General features: G+C 44.1%; 1 protein-coding gene across 8 annotated transcripts in view; it reads left to right on the plus strand.

Moving 5' to 3' along the window:
* Nucleotides 1-20,245, plus strand: part of AHDC1 (AT-hook DNA binding motif containing 1) — an 86,073-nt gene extending 65,828 nt beyond the window's left edge. For 7 of the 8 annotated variants that reach the window (XM_074217975.1, XM_074217974.1, XM_074217973.1 and 4 more), the window contains one exon: nucleotides 17,245-20,245. The gene's annotated coding sequence lies outside the window, so the exon portion shown is untranslated. The remainder of the gene's footprint in view (nucleotides 1-17,244) is intronic. The other variant, XM_074217980.1, reaches the window with a different exon arrangement.
* The last annotated feature ends 669 nt before the right edge of the window (nucleotides 20,246-20,914 follow it).

Below are 20,914 nucleotides of genomic sequence, written 5' to 3' on the forward strand. Positions count from 1 at the left end.
CTACTCTGTCTTCTACTTTGTCCTCCTGCCTACATTTGCTTTCCTGGTAGTTAGGGTTTGGGTTTTTCCCCTAAATGATCTAAGGCAACCATAGGACCAGTCCTGACCCATCTTTACTTATCACTGATCAATGACTCCTACATGGACTTTGTCTCAAGAGCAAAGGGAGAAGAGGCTTAGTGGGGTTTGGAGCCCATAAGCCTTAGTTATGCCCTCTCAGATTCCCTTCCCAAACTCTGGCTGCCCCACCCATTCTTCCCAGATTCCCGAATGCCTATGAGGTGGGGAAAAAACCCAACTACCATTCCACCCACAGTCAACTCAGTGGAGGAGGGACCATGGCAATTTAGCCTGTGAATTATCTCAAGACTTTTGGGGAGGGGGCATGGGGGTAGGAAGGAGGTAGAGAGTGGGTGGTCGCAGATTCAATAAGTTTTAGTTTAGCTGCAATCCAAATGACTGGCAATGGGTCCTGGGTCCCAGAGGCCAAGAACAGGCTTAAGGGAGGGGTTTCATTTAGGGTTAAAAAAAGGTCAACTTTTCACTCTTTTGGAGAGAGAAAGGACTCCTGGATAATACAAAAGCATCAAATTATTGAAAAGTCCTGTCTGTTAGGTCTTTGCTCTTCTATTGAAATATGGGGGGGGGGGTGACCTCATGGCAAGTCCCAGCGTGTCAAACCAAATAAGGAACTTGCCCAGTGAAGAGCCTGGCTCAGGGGCACCTGGGACGGCATCCAGCTTCCCCATTCTGCTCCCTGTTCATCTTCTCCCTGCTCCCCACCCCATCCTGGAAATAGGCAGCACTTATTGCTCAGCAACCTGGCTCCCCATGTTTGCATGGGTCTGTGAAATGGGGATAATTTAGTGTCTGGATTCATAAAGCTTTTCCCAGGAGCTGAGAGGGTGGGGAGAGCTTCCAGATGCAAGAGGAGAGTGAGAATTAATTGAGGAAGTAAGAGTGCCAACAAAGGACTTAGACACAGTGGGCAATGATGTCAGCAAAGAGGTTGGCTGAGGCAGACTGGCCAGCAGGAAGCTGGGGTCTGCTCTGTGCTCTGTCATTGGATGACCTTTAGCAAGTCTCTGGGTCTCAGTTCCCTTCCCTGTAAAATGAAGCACAATGATTAGATGATTCTAAGATCCCTTCCAGCTCTAACAATTCCCTTTTGGCTTTGACCATCTATGCTCTAAGATCCTTTCCATTTCTAACATTCTATATCCTAAGGTCCCTTTCAACACTGGCCTAGTTTCTAAGGTCCATGTCATTTTTAACATTCTATGTTCAGAAATCTCTTCCAGCCTTAATATTCCATGCTCTGAGATCCCTTCCAGATTAAGCATTCTTTGCTCTAAAAGATTTATTTTTTTGTTCTAAGGTTCCTCTCAGGTTTGACATTCTCTGTTCTAAGCTCTCTCCCAACTCTGACATTCTTTGTTCCAAGATGCTTCCCAGCTCTGACATTCTCTCTTCTAAGGGCCTTCCCAGTTCTGACATTTTCTGTTCTTAGACCCTTCTCAGCTTTGACATTCTCTGTTCTAAGGCCCTTCCTAACTCTGACATTCTGTGTTCTAAGACCCCTCCCAGTTCTAGCATTCTATGTTCTAAGTTCCCTTCCACCTTTGACCTATGTTCTAAGGGCCTTCAGTTTTAACATCCAGTGAGTCTAAGTTGAAAGGGGTAGTTACTTCAGAAAAATAAAACTTGGGAATTTGAAGTTGGCTATAAACTCTGAGAGCTTGGCTGCTGGGATAAATGCCAGAGTTCAATCAAAGGATGGAGAAGGGGCTTTCAGACCTTTCCTGGCCCCCAGCCTAAAAGTAGAGGCCAAAGATACCTTCTTTGCTTGAGATGGCTCCCAGAATGAAGCCTTGAGATTAAGACTAGGATGTATAGCTGAAAAAAAAATGGGGAATGGACTGTACTAAAGAGACAAAGAAAAAAGGATAAAACCTCCCTCAAGGTCATCCCCTATCTAATTCCCAAAGTCAGCTTGTAATCATTCTGGTCCTTAGGAGGGGGACTTTCCTAGTTCTGTACCTCTAAATAAGAATGTTCCATCCAAAGGCTTCTATCTCATTGGCCATGTTCTCATAAAGTACCTCCTTATGTCTGATCACCATTCCTACTGCAACCAGTTTAAACCCAGTCCCCTGTAAGACCTTCCTGATATCTTCCTTGTAGACCCTTGGTCCCTCTTCCTTTCCTCATGGTCTCTCATATTAACAGCCCCTCACTCATGATCTTGTGGCTTCTCATTACCTGGTCCTTATTACTTTATCATTCAACCTCTCACAGCCCCCACCTTATTGGGCAAGGTTCTGCATTCTGGGATCTGATTTGTGATTTGACATCCCAATTTCACATAATATGGATCTAACCTCTTATATGACTTGAACCAAAGGGTGGTCTGGCCATTGATAATCTGGAGTCATAAGCCTCTCCAGTGGCAGCCTTTGGATTCTGTGTTTGACCCTGCATGTGCTCCTTGATCCTTTAACCAATCACATGGGTTATAAAATCATAGATGCCACATTCATTAAGTTAGCAGGGAACACATAGCCAACCAGGACAAATAACATGCTGAATAAAAGTGTCAGAACCCCAGAAGTCCTTGATACTGGACTGAATTTCATAATAAAATTTAATAGCAACAAATGTAAAGTCTCACGTTTAAACTCCTAAGTGCAAGATGGGGGAACATATATCTAGGGAGCACCATATATAAAAAAGATCTGAGGGTTTCAGTGAACCACAAGCCCCCATATGAATGAATGGCTATGGTATGACAACCAAAGAAATGCCTGTGGGATCCTGGGCTTCATTCCAAGAGATATCATTTCTAGGAATAAATAAGGTGTTCTGTCCTAGTATGACCAAATCTAATAACAAGAGTAATAATGGCTTGTGTTTATATAGTGCCAACAAATTGTACATTGTGCTAAGCACTACAAATATTATCTCATTTAATTCTTGCAATAGGAAGGTAGGTGCTATTAATTATTCCCTTTGTACAATTGGGGAAACCGAGGCAAATATATTAAATCACTTACCCAGGGTCACACAGCTAGGTAGTGTCTCAGTCTGGATTTGAACCCATGTTCCTGACTCTAGGCCCAGCTCTGTCCACTGAGCCATCAGGCTGGAGTATTGTATTCAGTTCTTGGGGGTGGAGCACATGACAGGAAGGATATTTAGAAGCTGGTGCAGGTCCAGGGACAGAAGACCAAGATGATAATGGATCTTGAAGCTAAGGCCTAAGGAGCATAGATCAAAAGCATTTAACCTGGAGAAGAAAAGACTCCCATTTATAACTGTCTTTAAGTATTTGAAGAATAGATGAAGTAGTGGAGATATTGGCCTGGTTTTGTTTGGCCCCAAAGGTCAGATGTAGGAACAGTAGGTGGATTTTTGTATTTATTCAGTATATATTTTTATTCACTTATATTCATTTTTAGAGGGGGGGAGACTGGGGTTAAGTGACTTGCCCAGGATCATACAGCTAATGTCTCACACACACACACACACACACACACACACACACAAACACACACATGTAAAGTGGAGGGCAGGAACTTCTTTGTTTCTCTCCCCAGCCATAGGACTGTGCTTAATAAATTACTATAGGTTAAAGTCACAAAGGTTCAGATTTGGGTTGAAGTCAGGAATTTTATTTTTCCTAGCTTTTCAGAAGTAGGATGATGTCCCTCAGGAAGGTGTCCCCCTTTCTAGAGGTCTTCCAGTTAAGACTATGTGATGGTGATCCCTGGGTGGGTGTGTTGTCCAGAGAGTTCTTTAGAAGGATGGTTTAGCTAGCCTCTTGCTTCATTCTATTTCTGAAATTCTGGGATACTGGAGTCAGGACAGAGGCAGGAGACATAGTTTGAACTTCCAGGAATGGAAACAGATCCAACCTCTCAGTTCCCTAATTAGCCAGTCAAATACCAAGAAAGGCAAAAAACCTGTGCCCTGCTCTCAAGGAGCTTCTAGGCCCACAGGCATTAAAATTTAGGAAAAAAGAATGCTTGTCTAAAAATCTCAGGGAACCATCCCAGCTACCCACACTTCTCCTCATTTAGTAGGCTGATATGCAAAGCTTGCCTTTGGAATGCAGTGTATTTGTGGGGTTGGGTTCCTTTTCCACCCCTCCACTAGATTAACTTGTCCCAATTTACCTGACTCAGACTGAGATTAAAACCAGTGGAGTTCTTTGATCCCACATCCTGTGATGCCACACTCAGGATAGGAGGAATGGAGAGTCACTGAGTACTTAAGAAGCCCCTACTTTGCCCAGACCAATCATGGTGGGGAGGGAGGGGAATGGAGAAACCAGGAAAGAAGATAGGGTCCTTGCCCATGGGGAACTGATCTTCTAGTTAGGAAGATAAACCTTACATATCTAAAACCCAATAGTCCATTATAGGATACAATGAGTACTTAGCTGTGTGAAGACCCCTGAGGCCTGGAGTGGCTTGAAACTGGGTGATGTGGTAAAGAGACCACCACATTGAGATACAGGATATGGAATGGGATCCCTAGCTTGCTACTTGCTAACTGTAGGTCACCCTTTCCTCAGAGACTTGGTTTCTTTTTATCAGTGAGGGAATTGGGACAGATTCCAAAGACTCAGAATGCCCGACCATAGAATGAGAAGGCTTTCTGAAGGAAATGTGTCTGTATGGGTAAAATATGGCGGCAGGTATGAGTCCGTGGAATGTGATGGACACTAGAGGAGACTGACCAGTCTGACTATAACATAGGTTGGGTTCTCAAGGATTAAGGGCCAGGGGGCAGCTAGGCAGCACAATGGATAGAGCACAGGCCCTGGAGTCAGGAATACTTGAGTTCAAATCTGGCCTCAGACACTTAATAATTGTGTGTGTGACCTTGGGCAAGTCACTTAGCCCCATTGCCTTAAATGAAAACATTTTAAAAATTAAAAAAAAAAAGGATTAAGGACCAGGTTGTGACCCTGCAACAAACATTTATTAAGCTCCTGCTATTTGCCCCTGTCCTTAAGGAACTTATAATTTAATGGGGGAGACTTGTAAAGCACTATGAACAGACAGGCTACAGAGAGGATAAATTAGTTAGTCCAAAAGGAAAGGCATTAAGATTAAGGAGAACAGGGAAAGTCTTCTTCCAGACGTTGGGACTTTAGCTGCAAAATTAGAGGCAATGGGGAACCCTTGCAGATTCTAGAGCAGGAGGAGGGTGGAATATGAGGAAGCTGGTCTGGATGATCCTCAGCTTTGAACATCAACTTTACTGGATTAGCTTTACAAAAACCTACTTACCAGATAAACTTCTGGCCTCTCATTTCTGGGCAAATAATTATCATATTAAATTTTAGATGCTGCTTTACAGCTGCAGAGCATTTGATTATCTTGTTTCTTCCAGATAGACATAGGTTTGACCAGGCTCTGCCAGGCTTAAGAATGTTCAGTGATTCCCTATTTTCAGGATAAAACACAAACTCCTTATTTTGGCATTTAATTAAGACCCTTCTCAGTCTTACTGAACCCTATCTTTCCAGGCTGATTCTCCCTAGCTGGACAGTCCAGTGCAGTGGGCCTAGAGCCAGGAAGACCTGAGTCATTTACTCATTTACCTCAGACATATATTATCTGTGTGACTCTGGCTAAGTCACTACACTTCTGTCTGCCTCAGTTTCCTCAACTGTATAATGGTCCTTGTAAGGGTTAGATGCAGTAATAGGTATAAAGAAGGAGTTTAATAAATAATTCCTCTTTTTACCTTCATTCATGCTACAGTCTAATCAGATTGGCCTGCTTACTAGTTGTCATTTTTCATTGTGTCCAACTCTTCATCGCCCCATTTGGGGTTTTCTTGGCAATAGTGGAGTGATTAGTCATTGTTTTCTCTGGAGCATTTTGTAGGTGAGGAAACTGAGGCAAATAGGGTTAAGTGACTCACCCAGGATCACACAGCTAGAAAGTATCTGAGGCCGAATTTGAACTCGGGTACGTCTGACTTCAGAACCAGTGCTCTATCGACTGCGCCATCTTGTATATGGCATGCCATCTCCAGCCTCAGTGTCTTTGTACAAACTGTCTTTCATGCTTGCAATGCTCTCCCTCCTCACTCCTGGCTCCCATCAAGGTTCAACTCTGATGTCATCTCCTTCAAGAAGGTCTTTCAGTGCCAGTCTCAAATTACTTTGTATTTATTTTGAGTATATCTTATGTTTACTTGTTTTTCTACTAGGCACAGGTCTTTTAGCATATAAATTCCTCAAAGACAGGACTGACTTTTTTTTGTGCTGTCATCACCTAGCATAGTGCCTTTATCAAAGGCTTTTTAGTTTGCAAAGGACTTTACAAAAATTATCTGTTTGAAGCTCACAACAATCCTGGAAGTTAGGCACTATTATGATCCCATTTTATCATTGAAGAAATGAGGCAGAAAGTGGTGACTTTCCCAGGCTCACCTAGCTACTAAGTGGTCTGAGGTAGGGTTTGAACTTGGGTCTTTCCAATTCGATGACCAATGCCCTACCCACTTCACCTCTGAGCTGCCTCTATATAATAGGAGCTCAACAAATGCTTAGTGAATTTGATTTGGATGTGTAAACTGGGACTTAGGTCCACAAAGCCACTTAGTGGTCTTAAAACAAGATATCCTGATTCCTGAGGTCCAGTAGTGCCATTATAGAGGACTTGGAATTCTCTTCCCAGAGGAGTTTTTCCTAGGCTTTGGAAACCTGGCCTAAGTCAATGGGAGAGAGAAAGTGTGATTATTCCTACTCTTTTGTTTAAAGTCAGGATTCTGGAGGAGGAACCAATAATGAAAGGCTTAGGGATCTCTCATTCACTTTGAGAAGCCCAGTTTGTCCTTCTGATAGCAGTTAGTGCTTCAGTCCCATGAAGTGTAGGTAAGGTTCTTGGAGGTACTTGAGAGAGTGAAGCAGGGGGAGGTGGTTCATGAAAGAATAAATTCCGGGTCTCTCCTCAAAGGGGGCAATGTAGCATTATGGAAGAAGTTCAGAGCTGGGAGCTAGGAGACCTAGGCTCAACTACTAATATGCTGTGTGTTCATAGGCATAGCACACTTCCCTACCCCTGTCTACCCTGGGCTTCAGTTTTCTCATGGGCAGAATGAGGAAGTTGAAAAGGGATGATTTCAAAGGTCTTTCTCAGCTGTTACATCCTGTGTTCTAGCCCTCCCAGCTCTGATATTCTGAATTCTAAGGTCCCTCACAACTCTGACATTCATATTCTAAGGTCCCTTCCATCTCTGACATTTCATATTCTAAGGTTCCTTCTAGCTTTGACCTTCTGTGTTCTAAGATCTCTTACAGCTCTGACATTCTAGGTTCTAAAGGTCTCTCAACTGTGTTCTTTCTATAGTCAAAGGAATCTCCTAATTCTGACATTCCATGTTCTAAGGTCCCTTCCATCTCTGACATTCCATATTTTAAGTTCCCTTCTAGCTCTTACATTCTGTGTTTTAAAGACCCTCTCTCCTTGGATATTCTGTCTCTTCTCAGATTCTCTGTTCTAAGGTTCCCACTCTCTCATCCTAAAATTCCATATTCTGAGATCTCTTCCAGGTTTCCCATTCTATATTCTGAGGTTCTTCCTAGCTCTTACTGACATTTCATGTTAAAATGAAGTTGGACTGGATGTTTTCTGAGGTCCTTTTTATCTTCTTCCTTTGTGTGTCCTTAGGATCCTCCCAGTCATAACTTTCTGTGATCTAATAACTGATTATTAGTTTGTGATCTGGTCGGGGAAACAGGTCTGACAGACCCAGTTTTACCTCTTCCAGGAAGCAATCCTTGGTTGATTCTGTGCTTCTCTGATTACTCCCTTCCTGACTTGGTTCATACAGCAGTTATTTTTCTGTGTTGCTATGCCTCTTTTTCAGCCTTTAGCTCTATGAATGTCCTGTCTTCCTTCACCAGAGTCCCTGAGGGCAACTTCTTGTCTTCCTTTGTGCATCCTCTGCTTGGTACAAAGTAGGAACTTGAAAAAATGCTCTTAATAACAGATGTTGACTCGACTCAGAAAATTCCCCTCAATATTTGAGGGAGGGGAAAATCCCTTCATTTCAGTCCAAAAACTGGATTATAATAAGGATTCCATTTGGTGCCTAAGTCTCTACACAGCAAACAAGAGAAACCATTTTAGGTGTCTTGTCACTAGATTCTTTTGGTGTGATTAGTACAGACAGACAGCACCACCATTGATTGAGACCTAGAAAAAGGCTCAGAGTTTATTTATTCTTACCTTCTGCCTCCACCCCTCTATTTCTGTCTGTGGTAGCCTTACCTCCTATTGTCAGAAAAAAGAAATGTTTTGTCTCCCAGAATCCTAGAGCCAAAGGGACTTTAGACCACTGGACATTATTAGATCATGGAGCATCAGAAAAACATTAGACATAGAATGTCTAAGCCAGGAGGGGCTTTAGAACATAGAATAGCAGATCTGGGATCTGGAATTGTCAGAGCTGGAGCTAAGAACACAGAACATCAGAGCAGAGAAAGCCATAGAACATTGAATATGAGGGCTAGGAGGGACTTTTGACCGTAAAATATCAGAACTGGAAAGGCCCTTAGAATACAAAATGTTAGAGTTGGAAGGGTCCTTAGAATACAGAATACCAGAGGTAGGAGAGGCCTTTGGACACAAACTGTCAGATCTGAAGGGCCCTCAAAATTGCAAAGGGTCATAAAAGGTGGAATTTCTGAACTGGGAGGACCCTTAGAATACCAATCCCACCTTTTGACAGAGGTCATGGATTCGTAAACAGACTAAAATTTTTGGGGGGACACATGGCCAGTGGGGGGAACTTTATTTGTTTGACTATATATTTCTTGCTTTCTTAAGAAAAAGGGGAGGGGAAGAAAAGGTATATCATTGTAAAAATAACATTTAATTTTTAAAAAGAATATGGAATATCAGAACTGAAAAGGGCCTTAGAAAAATGGACTCTTGGAGCTCTATGAACATGAAGATGTTAGCCTGAGAGGATACTTGGAACCCATTTAGTCTAACTTTCTCATTTTACTTATTAAGTGAGTGAGCTCCAGATAGAGCTGATGGATCATGGATCTGAAACTGTATAGGATCTGGGATATGGAGAGGGAAGGAGGAGAGAATAAGCTCTTATAAAGTACCTACATATCAGACATGTGTAGAGTACTTTTTATAAGTATTATCTTTGATCTTCACAGCAATCCAGAAGAGTTCTTATTATGATCTCCATTCTACAGTAGAAGAAACTGAGGCAGACAGAAGCCAAGTGGCTTGTCCAAGGTTGCCCAGCTAGTATTTGAGGCCAAATTTGAACTCAAAAGAAGTTTTTGTGATTTATCTTGTGGGAGATGAACCCATTGTTACTAAAAGTAGTACTTCTTGAACTCTAAACAGATGACTTTTACATGACCTGGTAGGGGAACCTGAAGTCAGAAGCTCTGGGTTCAAGTTATAACTCCTGTTTTCACTGTCTGTACAGGACAAGTCCTTGATCCTTTCTGAGACTCAGTGTGACCTTGTCAAATTGAATTACTGGTACTTGTTGGGTCTCCCCCACACAGTGGGTATAGAGGGCTTGGAAAACCTTACAAATAGAAATACAAGCTAAAAGAAAGATAGACCCTTCCTTCAAGAAGTTTACATTCTAATGGGAGATGACAGCACATGAAAGGTAGTAGGAAAAGGTATCCACAAGGGACCATCGTGGAGAAAGGGGTCTGGAGGGGGAGGAGAAGAACCAAGAAAGAGAAAAGCTGACATGGCTGGCCAAAGTACTTCCTTAAAATGGAGCTTCTGGGAGTGAGTGACCAATGAGAAGAAGGAGCTGAAGGGAAGAAAGGGCTAAAGAGGCAAGCAGACTGCTAGGGAATAGTGGAGAAGGAAGGCCAGAAAGCCAGGAGAGAAGGGAAGGCATAAGTGCCATAGAAGTCTCATCACTATCTGCATGAGCTCTTTCCACTGACTGTGGGGGTAAGCAGCTGAGAGCCAACATTGAGAATCCCTGCTCTTCCAGTAGAAAAGACTCATGAGCCACAAAAGAAACAGATGAAGAGCCTACAGTATGTAGGGCACTCTGGTTACAAATGGTAAAGAGATGATCCCTGACCCTCAAGGAGCACCTAGTTCAGGAGACACACAGAAAAAGATAGGAGTCATTTTGAGGACAAAATGATTTTCATTTTTGGTTTTGTAGCCTCTATTGCCTGCCTTACAGGAAGCACTCCCTTTTCATTAATGTTTGATGGATTGAATTGAATCAATAATGAACCATGTGTGTCTTTCTGCTCTCAGGGCTCAATTGGTGGGGTGGAGAGTTAAGACTAAGAGGAGGTAAAAGAAGGGAGACCTCATTAGAGGCTGGGGTTGTCACAGAAGACTTCCTGGAGGAAGGGAGATTTGAAGGATAGAGGGTATTGAATGAAGGGTCAAGAGGGAAAGGCATCAGATAAGGAGCTGAAATGCAGAATTAGGAAGGAACATTTTATGTTCAGAGGACAATAAACCAGTTTGGCTAGACCTGAGAATAGGGATATGGGAGGGGATAATACTAGAAAAGGAGGTAGGAATCAGGTAGCTAGGGTGAAGAAGTTTGGACTTTATTCTGTAAGAAATGGGGAGCTATTGAAGGTTTTAAAGTAGTGAAGTGATGTGATTTACAGAAAGATGATTCTGGAAGCATGTATTAGATGGATCATATCAAGAAGAGACTAGGAAAAAGATGATGATCTTTTAGCACTAGTATTATGTTGTTGTTCAGGAAACAATGCTGGGCCCCGAGTTAGGAAGACCTGAATTCAAATCCAGCCTCTGACACTCACTAGCTCTGTGACCCTGGGCAATTCATTTCCTTCTATTTGCCTGAGTTTCCTCATCTGTCAAATGAACTGGAGAAGGAAATGACAAATCATTCTATCTCTGCCAAGAAAACCCCAAATGGGATCATAAAGATCCAGAAATGATTGAAAAACAACTGAATCTGGGGTGATGATCTTGAAAGTCACAAATGGGGCAAATGAAGGACAAATTTCAAAAGAATTAATAATCAACTAGATGCCAAGAGAAAGGGAAGAGTCAAAGATGACTTTGAGAAGCTTTTAAATCTAAGCAAGAAGTGGGATGTAGTGAGTAGACAGAATATGGAGTTACACGCTGGAAGACCTATCTCAAACACTACATGGGTGACCTTAGGCAAATTTCCTTTTCCTCTCTTGACCCTCACTTTCCTCTGTAAAGTGGTAATCATAATAGGAACTACTTACTAGGATTGTTGTAAGGATTAGATGAAATAATATATGCAAAGTGTTTTGCAGACATGAAATTGTATATAAATGCCAATTATTATTATTATCATTATTGATTAATTAGAAGGGGGATGGTGCCAGTCAATCTACAAGCATTTTTTAAGTATGTACTATATAATGGGGTTACAAAATCAAGGCCAGTGCTCAAGTAACTTACATTCTTATTATGGAGGAGACATTGTACAAAATGTTCAGGGATTCAAGGATACAGGGTAACAAAAAAATCTTGAAGGGCCTTCTTCATAATATGTAGAATCCTTTGGGTCAAGGAGGGTCTGAAACCTCTCAAGTATGGAATTCTGAAGATAAAGGATAAAAACTCCAATGAGGAAAACAAAGAGCCTGAAGAGACTAATGTGGATACTCAGGATACTCAACAGAAGTAGGGAAGTGGAGAAGAAAAGGTTTTGGGAGTATGTGTGGAACTGAGGAGTTCCATTTGGGACAGAGTTGGAATATCCAGTGGGGGGGGGGGGGTGATATCTAGCAACAGATGAAAGTTAGACCTGGGGATAAAAATTTGAAAGTCATTCCCATGGTAGAAACAGTTGGAGCTGTGGGAGTCTAATGGCAGGTCTGACACAAGATGACAATTATCAGTAAATATTAAGTACCTACTGTGTGCTAGTGCTGTATTAAACACTGGCAATACAGAGAAAGACAAAACCGCTGTCCCTTCCCTCAAAGAATTCCTAGTTCAATGAAGGAGACAACATGCAAACAACTATGTACAAAGAAACTATATGGTAGATATTTTGGAAATAATCAACAAAAGGAAGGTATTGCCATTTCCAGGGTCCAAGAAGGGTTTCCTAGAGAAGTCAGACAAGTGAAGGAATAGGTGTTGGGTGGGGATATCTGTTGAGATGGCAGGTCTAACACAGGGTGATCACAGAGAAAAATGCTGCTGGGACAAGGTCAGTAACTGTGCTGAGAATGAAAAAGCCCAGAGAAATGAAAAGGTCCAAGAACCAGTTTGGGGGGCATACTTACATTGAGAGAGCCAGAAGGAGAAGGAAAACCAACTAAGGACATGCCAAGGGAGCCATCTTGGAAATCATGAAATGAAAGAGCCATAGAGAGAAAGAGGGGGCCCAGTTTCTAACCAAGACAAGATCTTATCCCCAGGGTGATGACACGTAGAGGGTGCTGACAGCCCTTGTTCTCCTTTAGAAGGTAGAAACAACTGAGCTTAACAACTAGAGGCCAAGAATAATTAGTTCAAATGGGAAACCACTGGGTCTCCCAGGGTGGTTGTACCCCAAATGAGCTCCATGGCTGTCTGGCCCTACCTTCTCCTTCCCCATCCTCTCCAGCAGCAGCCTTAGTCCTAGAGTCTATTTGCTACCCTCACCCCCATGGGATTTTCCTGCTGCTTATGATGAGGGCCCATATGGGTAGCTAGTGCTTTTCAGGAGAGAGAGGGTATCAGCTATTGCCTGGAAGATGAAGGGGTTGTGGAGACAGACTGACTTTGGTGATTTAGAGCTGGGTGATAGTCTTAAAGAGACCAAAGATGTTCATTGTGTTCTTGTTGCCCAGGTGACCTGAGGAAAAGGAAAATGACTGTACTGGTCCAAATATATACCACGCCCCACCCCATATAGCTCATCTAAAACTTCAGTTTTAGATATAAAACTGATATTTTTTGGATGCCTTGTAAGGTTTGTTTGTTTTTTCCTTTTAAGAGAATAACATTCTAGGTGTACAGCCTATATTTGAGGCAGCCTATATTCAAAGTAATATGGTATGCATTCCTCCTTCCCCTGGGGACTTGAGAGCTCATCCACTCTTCACCTTCTAACCTCCACCTCCTCCTTCCTGAGTTGTTCACTCCCATACCCCAACAGCGGATACTGCACTGCAGGGCCTGACCCTGGCCCAGCTGTGCCCAGCTGTGTGTATGGAGAAATAGGACTGAACTCTGGAGGAGGGAGGGTGGACTCTCCCCCCCCCACTCCCCACCCCCAGGGTGCCTGGCGATGCTGAAATGAGCTTTGGCGGAAGCTGCCTGCTGGGCAGTGAGATCACCATGGTGACTCTGTTTGGAAAGGGACATTGGCAGTGACTACTAGTTGGTTGATGGGGGAGAAGGAGGGGGGACTTAGAAAGAGGCTCCCAAGTGACCCCGGTCCCTCTCAGGGGGCCCAAGGACTGAGTCAGACTCTGCAGTAGAGAGGGATGCAGCTGGGTTTGGTGGTGGATGCTGACAGACAGACTTCTGAGGATTTCTCCTAACACCATCTCACCCCAACATCCTTTCCTATCATCCAAGCCACAACACACCTGTCACCCCAACAGAGACATCCCTCACCCCAACGTTTTTCCTTTCCACTTGTCACTGTGATTATTAGCTGTGTCACTCCCCAACAGAGATCCCCCACCCCAACAGCTCTTGCTCTTCTTGTCACCTTAACTCTCCTTGACCTGCCAGTGTAGCTGTGATAAACATCCCCCACCCCCCCGAGCTGTTCTCCTTGCTACCCTAGCTATTGTAGACCTGCCATTCTGACAGATATGCCTCACCCCCTGCCCCCCAATAGCTTTGCTTCCATTTGTCACCTTGTATTAGACCTGTTGCCCTGATATCAATCCTCCTCCTAACCCAAAGGCAGTTCCTCACCTGTCATTTCAGGAACCTGGCCTTGTTCTTTCCAAACCAACATCTCTCCTGGGTCCCTGGCAGGCCTAACCTCAGCAGCACTAACAGCCAAACAGCCATCCGCATTGCTGAATGTCCTAGAGACAAAGAAGGGGATGTTGAGCTGAATTTGAATGTGGTTGGGCCAGAGAAGGTGGTGGGAGGAGTGGGGAGCAACAGCACCAGGGGGAGCAGACTGTCCCTGTCCCCGCTCCTGATTTTCATCATTGCTCCCTGAGTGATGGTTCCTTCTCCAGCCCTGGGGCCATGCTGAGGGTTTGGCTCATATGGCCGCAGTCTTGGGTTTGTGCAGGCATGTTGTGACAGTGTGGGTGAGGCTGGCTGCTTAGGTCTCTCAGGCTTCTGGGAGTGGAGCTTCCCATTGTCTTCTGGGCTCTGTTGTTAGGAGAGGAGAGGCAGGGTCTGGGCTTGGAGGCTCAGGAAGAAGGAGAAGCGCTAGGGATGGGGGATCACCAAGGGGATGGGGCCTGAGGGAGAAGGTTTGGGTATCAGTGAGAGGAACAGGGGCTCAGGGAAAAGGCTGCAGGCTAAGTGAGTGGGATGAGGGCTCAGCTAGAAGGAAGACTGAGTGGAGGGGAGGTATGAATCAGAGACAGGGGCTCAGGGAAGAGGATGAGGGCTAAATGAGTAGGATGAGACTCAGAAGAAAGGCTGTTGGGCGGGCGGTGAATAGGGGCCAGGGACTGAACAACATGGGTGGGGTAGTTCAGGGAAGAGAATGCAGGTTGAGGAAGGACAAAGGCTCAATGAGGTTGATGAAGGAGATAGGGGCTTCATGGGGGGGGGGGTTCTGTGAGAAATAAAAGGGTTCAGTAATTCCCAGATTTAGCTTCTCAGTGTCCCTATATTTGAAAAGAGTCAGTTCTTCTCTGAACCAGAGAAGAAGCTTTTCCAAGTCTTGGAGTCTGTTGGCAAGGAATGAAATTCCCAGGGAACCCAAAAGAGCTTTGGGGGCAGGGGGAACGCTGAAGACATGTGGTTATCCCAGGTCTCCAACCACCTAACTGATGTCAGAGTGAAATATAAAGGCTAGACTCATAATAGTTTCAGATATTTAGGGCTAAGGGAAACAAGTGATTGGATCATCTCCAAGGGCAGGAACCCTTTGGGTTTGAGATTTGTTCTGCCCATTTCCTCAGTTTCTCCTATACTCCAAATCAAAAAATGCTTATAGAACAGAATGGAATTGCAGCCTCAACTTCATCAAATATTATTAGGTGCCTACTGTATATGAAGGACTGCATCAGCCTGGGAAAGATGTGAAATAAAGATGAGAACCAGTCCCCACTCTCATAGGCTTTAAAGTCTAGTTGAATAATAAGACATATGGACATAAGAATTACAAACCAAATGAGGTTCAAGAAGGGAAGGACTACTACTTTCTTTTTCTTTCTTTACGGCAATGGGGTTGAGTGGCTTGCCCAAGGCCACACAGGTAATTATTAAGTGTCTGAGACCAGATTTGAACCCAGGTACTCCTGACTCCAGGGCCAGTGCTCTATCCATTGCGCCACCTAGCTGCCCCTAGGACTACTACTTTCTGAGAGGAATCAAAGAGAGGGTGATATTTGACATAGCCTTATAAGGGATGGGTACATGTTTTCCACCAGGGTAAATTAGGGGAAGAAAAGGAGAGAGCTAATAAGAATATATAATACACACACACACACACACACACACAATGTGGTTGAGTAATAGGGTGAGATGGGACAAGAAATGTACTGTTGATGCCTAAAAACATGAAGGTCCTAGAATACCAGGCTGTTACAGCAGAGACTCTGAGGAGAAAGAGGATAAGAAGGAAGCATGATAAGGGAGACAGAGCAGTGTAAGAGAAAAGAACGCTGCCTCTTGAGTCTGAAAATCTGGGTTCAAATCCTGTCCCTCAGGGTAATATGTGGGGACTATTTGAGCAAAGTCTCTTTAGCTCTGTGAGCCTCAATTTCTTTATTATAAAATGAGAGGTTTGGACTTGTTGGACTTTGAGTGCCTTCCAACCATAGAACAAAGAGCTCATAATAGTGTTATGTGCTAAGAGGGAAATAAAGGCAGGAGAAAGCAAGAGTCCCAAGGGCGCAGTGAAAAGCTGGATCTGGAGTCAGAAAGAGCCAGTTTTGAATCCTGCCTGGGCCACTTATAAACCTTTGGGGTTTACAAATGTTTGGTGACTGACTGGCCTTGGCAAGGTGTTTCACCCCCTGTGGCTTCAGGATATTCATCTATAAAATGAGGAGGTGAGAGAAGTAGATTTTCAAAGTCGTCTCTACCTGGGATTTCTTCTAAGGTTTACCCATCCAGGCAAGACCTGAAAGCTATCTTAAAATTGCTGGCATTTCCTCTCATTGAGCCTCAGTTCTTTTAGCTGTAAAATAGAGGAAAAATAATATTTGCTTCTTATACTTATGGAGGTTTGAGACAATGCAAGATTTTAGGTTTCTTTCTAAAGGGCAAAATAAACATGAAGGATTCCATTGTATTTATAACTATTGGATAACAAAGCAACCTATGGAAAAATCATGTAATGGTTCTTTGTAGTCTACTCTTTCTTTTTGTTTTTTAGGTTTTTACAAGGCAAATGGGGTTAAGTGGCTTGCCCAAGGCCACACAGCTAGGTAACTATTAAGTATCTGAGATCAGATTTGAACTCAGATACTCCTGACTCCAGGGTCGGTGCTCTATCCACTGCATCACCTAGCCGCCCCTGTAGTCAACTTTTGAAATAAATTATTGAGGGACTAGGGTCTTATCAAAGTGGGTAGGATAGATAGATGATCAGATGATTCTTGGAGGAGGATTTTGAGCTAGGACTATAGAACCTTAGAATACAGAATGTTGGAACTCTATAGATTATTGGAGCAGGAAGTGACTTTAGAACATAGAATGTCAGAACTGTAAGGGGCTTAATGATGTAGGAGGCAAAAGTTGCTAGTGACTTTTTCAGAAAATAGACTGACTATTAGAACACATAACAAAGATGAGGGGGACTTTGAGATAATGCTTGAATTGTAAGGGACCTTAAGGATCATTAAATCCAACTCTTTCATTTCACGGAGGAGGCGATTGAGGCACAGATTTACTGTCTCCTACTCTAGGGTTCTTCATTATTGCTTTCTAGTACAATCCCAAATCTGAGATTTTAAAAGTAGTTTGATATAATCCATACTCAGTATTTCCAAAGAAGTAAGAGGTGGGGATGATATGGGTGAGATGTTGCTATATGACTGTTCTTAATTTCCAACAGAGCCTAGTCCTAATCTACTGTCTTGTGTTTCCTCCACAGCTTTCAGAAACCAACGCCAAGATCCCTCCCATCGTCCCCAACCTCCCGCAGGAGCAACTCACCCCCTCTGCCTCCCATCCCAACTGCCCCCCTTCCTGGAACCCCAAAGCCCCCTTCTCCTTTTCCATTGCCTACCCTGGACCCTGGGAACCCCTCCCCCTCCCACCCACACACCCCCTCCATGCAGAAGCGGAAGGTGAGCTCTTTCTGCACAAAACCAGCAATTGTAAATACTTTTTAAAAATGTACAAAACAAAACAGAACACAGTTTTAGACAAAAAAAAGACAAAAAAAAGAGCGAGCGAGAGATTGCGAGAGCGAGCGAGAGATTGCGAGCGAGAGAGGCCGAGCGGTGCCCGAGCAGCTCCTCCAGTATGCACTGAGAAATTTATTTACAGGTCGTTAGAGAGAAAGGAACAATACCCTATTTATTGTATATACTGTTTTATTATAAATTGTGGATTGCATATTGCACCCTGTACATCTGCTGTGGTTCCGTGGTGTGCAAATACGCATGGTGGGGGGTGGGGGGGACGGTTCTCTAGGGACAGCTTTTCTTTCTGGTTTTTTCACTCCTTTTGGGTTGTTTTCTTTTTTCTGTTGTTGTTGTTGTTTTCTGTTGGCAGGACACACCCAAAGATCCAAATTTGTATTAAAAAAAAATTAAATGGAAAAAGCAAAAAAAAAAAAGTCAATAATTCTTGTGTTGGCAAAATAGGGGAGAGGGAAGTGGGAGGGAGGACCCTGGGGAGTTTTCACTGGCCACTGGTTTGCCAAAATGGTGCCCCCACCCCATTCCTCGTCCTATCTTCCTGGACTCTCCATCTCCAGAGTCTAGATTTGCCCTCCCTCCAAGCTTCACCACATCCTATTTCTCCAAATGCACCCATCTCCCTGCACCAGAGGTTCTGGTCTCAGTCTTCTGAGAGTCCATGACCCAGCCCCAATTCTAAATTGGCCTTCTCTTACTCAACATTTGTCCAGTAAACACATACCAAGTATTTACTATATGCAGAACACTACTATGATGGACCCTAGAGGAATTTAGCAGGAGCCCAGTGCTTGGGTCTCTTACTTACAGACTTCCTGTTCTGCCCCCACCCCCAAGATTCCAGGAACTCTGTTCTCCAAGGCACCTTAGATCCCTTTGGTCCCTCTTTCCAAACCCTACAAGTTTGCCACACACATAGCCCCAAATTTCTCCTTCTAGAAGACTCCAACCCTAGTTCTTTCCTCTTCTGGGGTTTGGACAAAAGAGAGAAAGCCAGTTACCTTAGATTTAGACCTCTCTTTGTCCTGTGTATCTGCTTCCTACCCCTAGAGCTAGATTTTTGAGAGACTCTACATCTAGATCAGAAAGGACTTTAGAGGCCACTAAATGGCCTAAAATGGCCTAAATCCAATCCTTCATCTGACAGATAAGGAAACTGAGACAAACAGGTGAAGCAAAATACACAACATTACCTAGGTAGTGTTTGAGGTAGAATGTAAATCCACCTCTCTGGATGCCAGGGTTCTTTCTTCCACCATGTCTTTTTTTTTTTTTAGGTTTTTTTTCTTTTGCAAGGCAATGGGGTTAGGTGGCTTGCCCAAGGCCACACAGCTAGGTAATTATTAAGTGTCTGAGACTGGATTTGAACCCAGGTCCTCCTGACTCCAAGGCCAGTGCTTTATCAACTGCACCACCTAGCCGCCCCCATCTTCCACCATGTCTTGCTGAAGGTTTTATTCAAAGCATCAAGACAAAGTAAAGCCCAGTTTCCTCTTGATGTCCATTTTTCATTATTTTTTCTGAGGACATGAGATAGCCTAGCTCCATCTATCCATCCCTATTTCCATATTTGGGGAGAGCTCCTTGTTCCAACACTCTACCCAACAGAGCCTTCTGGGACTTCTTTGAATTTAGGATGCCCCCATAGACATTTTTTAATATTAAAACCCATTACATCTGAAGCAAGGTTTCTTCTTTGTGTTGTTTCTTACTGGAGAGAAGCTGGGCCCTGGGAAATCCAGAGGCAAAAAGAGGGGGAGCTTCTGGGTCTGATAGAAAAGACATCCCCACCCTCGAGAAGTTTGAAGAGGGAGACATTGGCTTCTACAATTAGAATTAAAGGAAAGAAATCCCCTCATTGACTCTCTCTCCATTCCCTTCATTTTCTCTGCCTTTATATCTTGATACCCAAGTTGGAGCAGAAGCTCCTGTCTTCATGGAGCTTCTTGCCTGAGAAAAGGGGCATGGCCTCTCTCCTCAAGGACTCCCCACTCTGAGAAAGACAGAAGCCTGACTTTCAGGAAGACCCTAATCTTAGGTGGACACCCAGCCATGCCCTCAGGAAGACTGATCTGAAATGGGCAAGAGCCCCTTTATGAGCCCATTCCCCAATCAGGACATCTTACTGGGGAGAAGGGAGGAGACATAGCCCCATCCCTCAGAAAGCCTCCAGTTTAGGGGTCAGCATGTCAATGATTTTGCAATATTCACAAATGTAGATCTTGATTTTGGGGGTGGGGAGAATAAAAAAAAGAAAGAATAAAGGTTCAGTAGAATCAGTTAGGAAAGGCTTATAGGAAGAGAAAAATCTGGAATAGAAAGCCACCCTGTGGCAGGAGAAGCATCCATATGGTGGGGAATGGGGAGGGGGTGAAGTGGAGGGTAGGTATGCAGAGAAATAAGTGGATGTGTCATGGGAGAAGTGAGAAGTTTGAGTCAGGGAGGCCCTGGAGAAGGTAGGTGGAGGAGATGAAGAAGTGATTGGCATGGAGGGTCATTGTCAGCAGGGAGGTTGGGCTGGGGCTGCCATAGACAAGAGGGCCCAATGCCCATCCTGGAGGAAAATAGGTGGGACTTTCTAAAGGCTGAGCTCAGACACTGGGAACCTCAGGAGATAGGATCAGAACTTCCATTCTCTCTGCTCACTCTGGTCAGACTGGATCTGAGGGGCTTCCCCCACCCCCAGCCTCTTTGACCTGACTATCCAGAAGCTACCTTAAGGCAGAGAGAGAGTATTAAGGGCCATGAATGGTATTCTGTGAGGGGGGACTGGGGACATAGGGCCTGTGAGGGGCTCAGTGAGGGGAACTGGAGCTGATCCAGGTGGATGGGGTCTTGAAAAGGGCTTGGAGTTCTGACTCACTTAGGGAGACTCAAGTGAGGGAATGAATGATGGTTCTTTTTGGCAGAAGAGAGTGTGGTGTGGAGGATAGGAGCCCCATGAGGGGGATGGGAGCTCAGTGAAATAGATGGGGGCTCATTGAGGGGGATGGAAGTTTAGGGAGGAGGATGGAAGCTCTATGTGGAGGAATAGATTTAGTGAGAGGGGTGGGTATGTTCAGTAAGTTGGATGGGAACGAGAGAGAGAGAGAGAGAGAGAGAGAGAGAGAGAGAGAGAGAGAGAGAGAGAGAGATGAAGGTTCCTTGTAGCTGATGGGAATTGTGTGGGGCTCTGTAAGAGAGAGTTGAAGGCAAAGCAGAAGGGGATGAGGACTCCATGAAGGGGGATTAGGACTGAGTAAGAAGTCAAAAAACCAAGTGTATATGATGGAAAAGGCTCACTGTTTGGGATGGAAGGGGTTAAGGGCTGGGGAGTTTTCAGGAATCTCCCCATGGGGGCCCTGGCTCAGAATTTCCATTCTTTCTGCTCACTCTGGTCTGGCAGGATCTGAGGGGCTT

The sequence above is a fragment of the Macrotis lagotis genome, chromosome 1 (assembly GCF_037893015.1).
Source record: "Macrotis lagotis isolate mMagLag1 chromosome 1, bilby.v1.9.chrom.fasta, whole genome shotgun sequence".
In the NCBI taxonomy this organism is placed as follows: domain Eukaryota; kingdom Metazoa; phylum Chordata; class Mammalia; order Peramelemorphia; family Peramelidae; genus Macrotis; species Macrotis lagotis.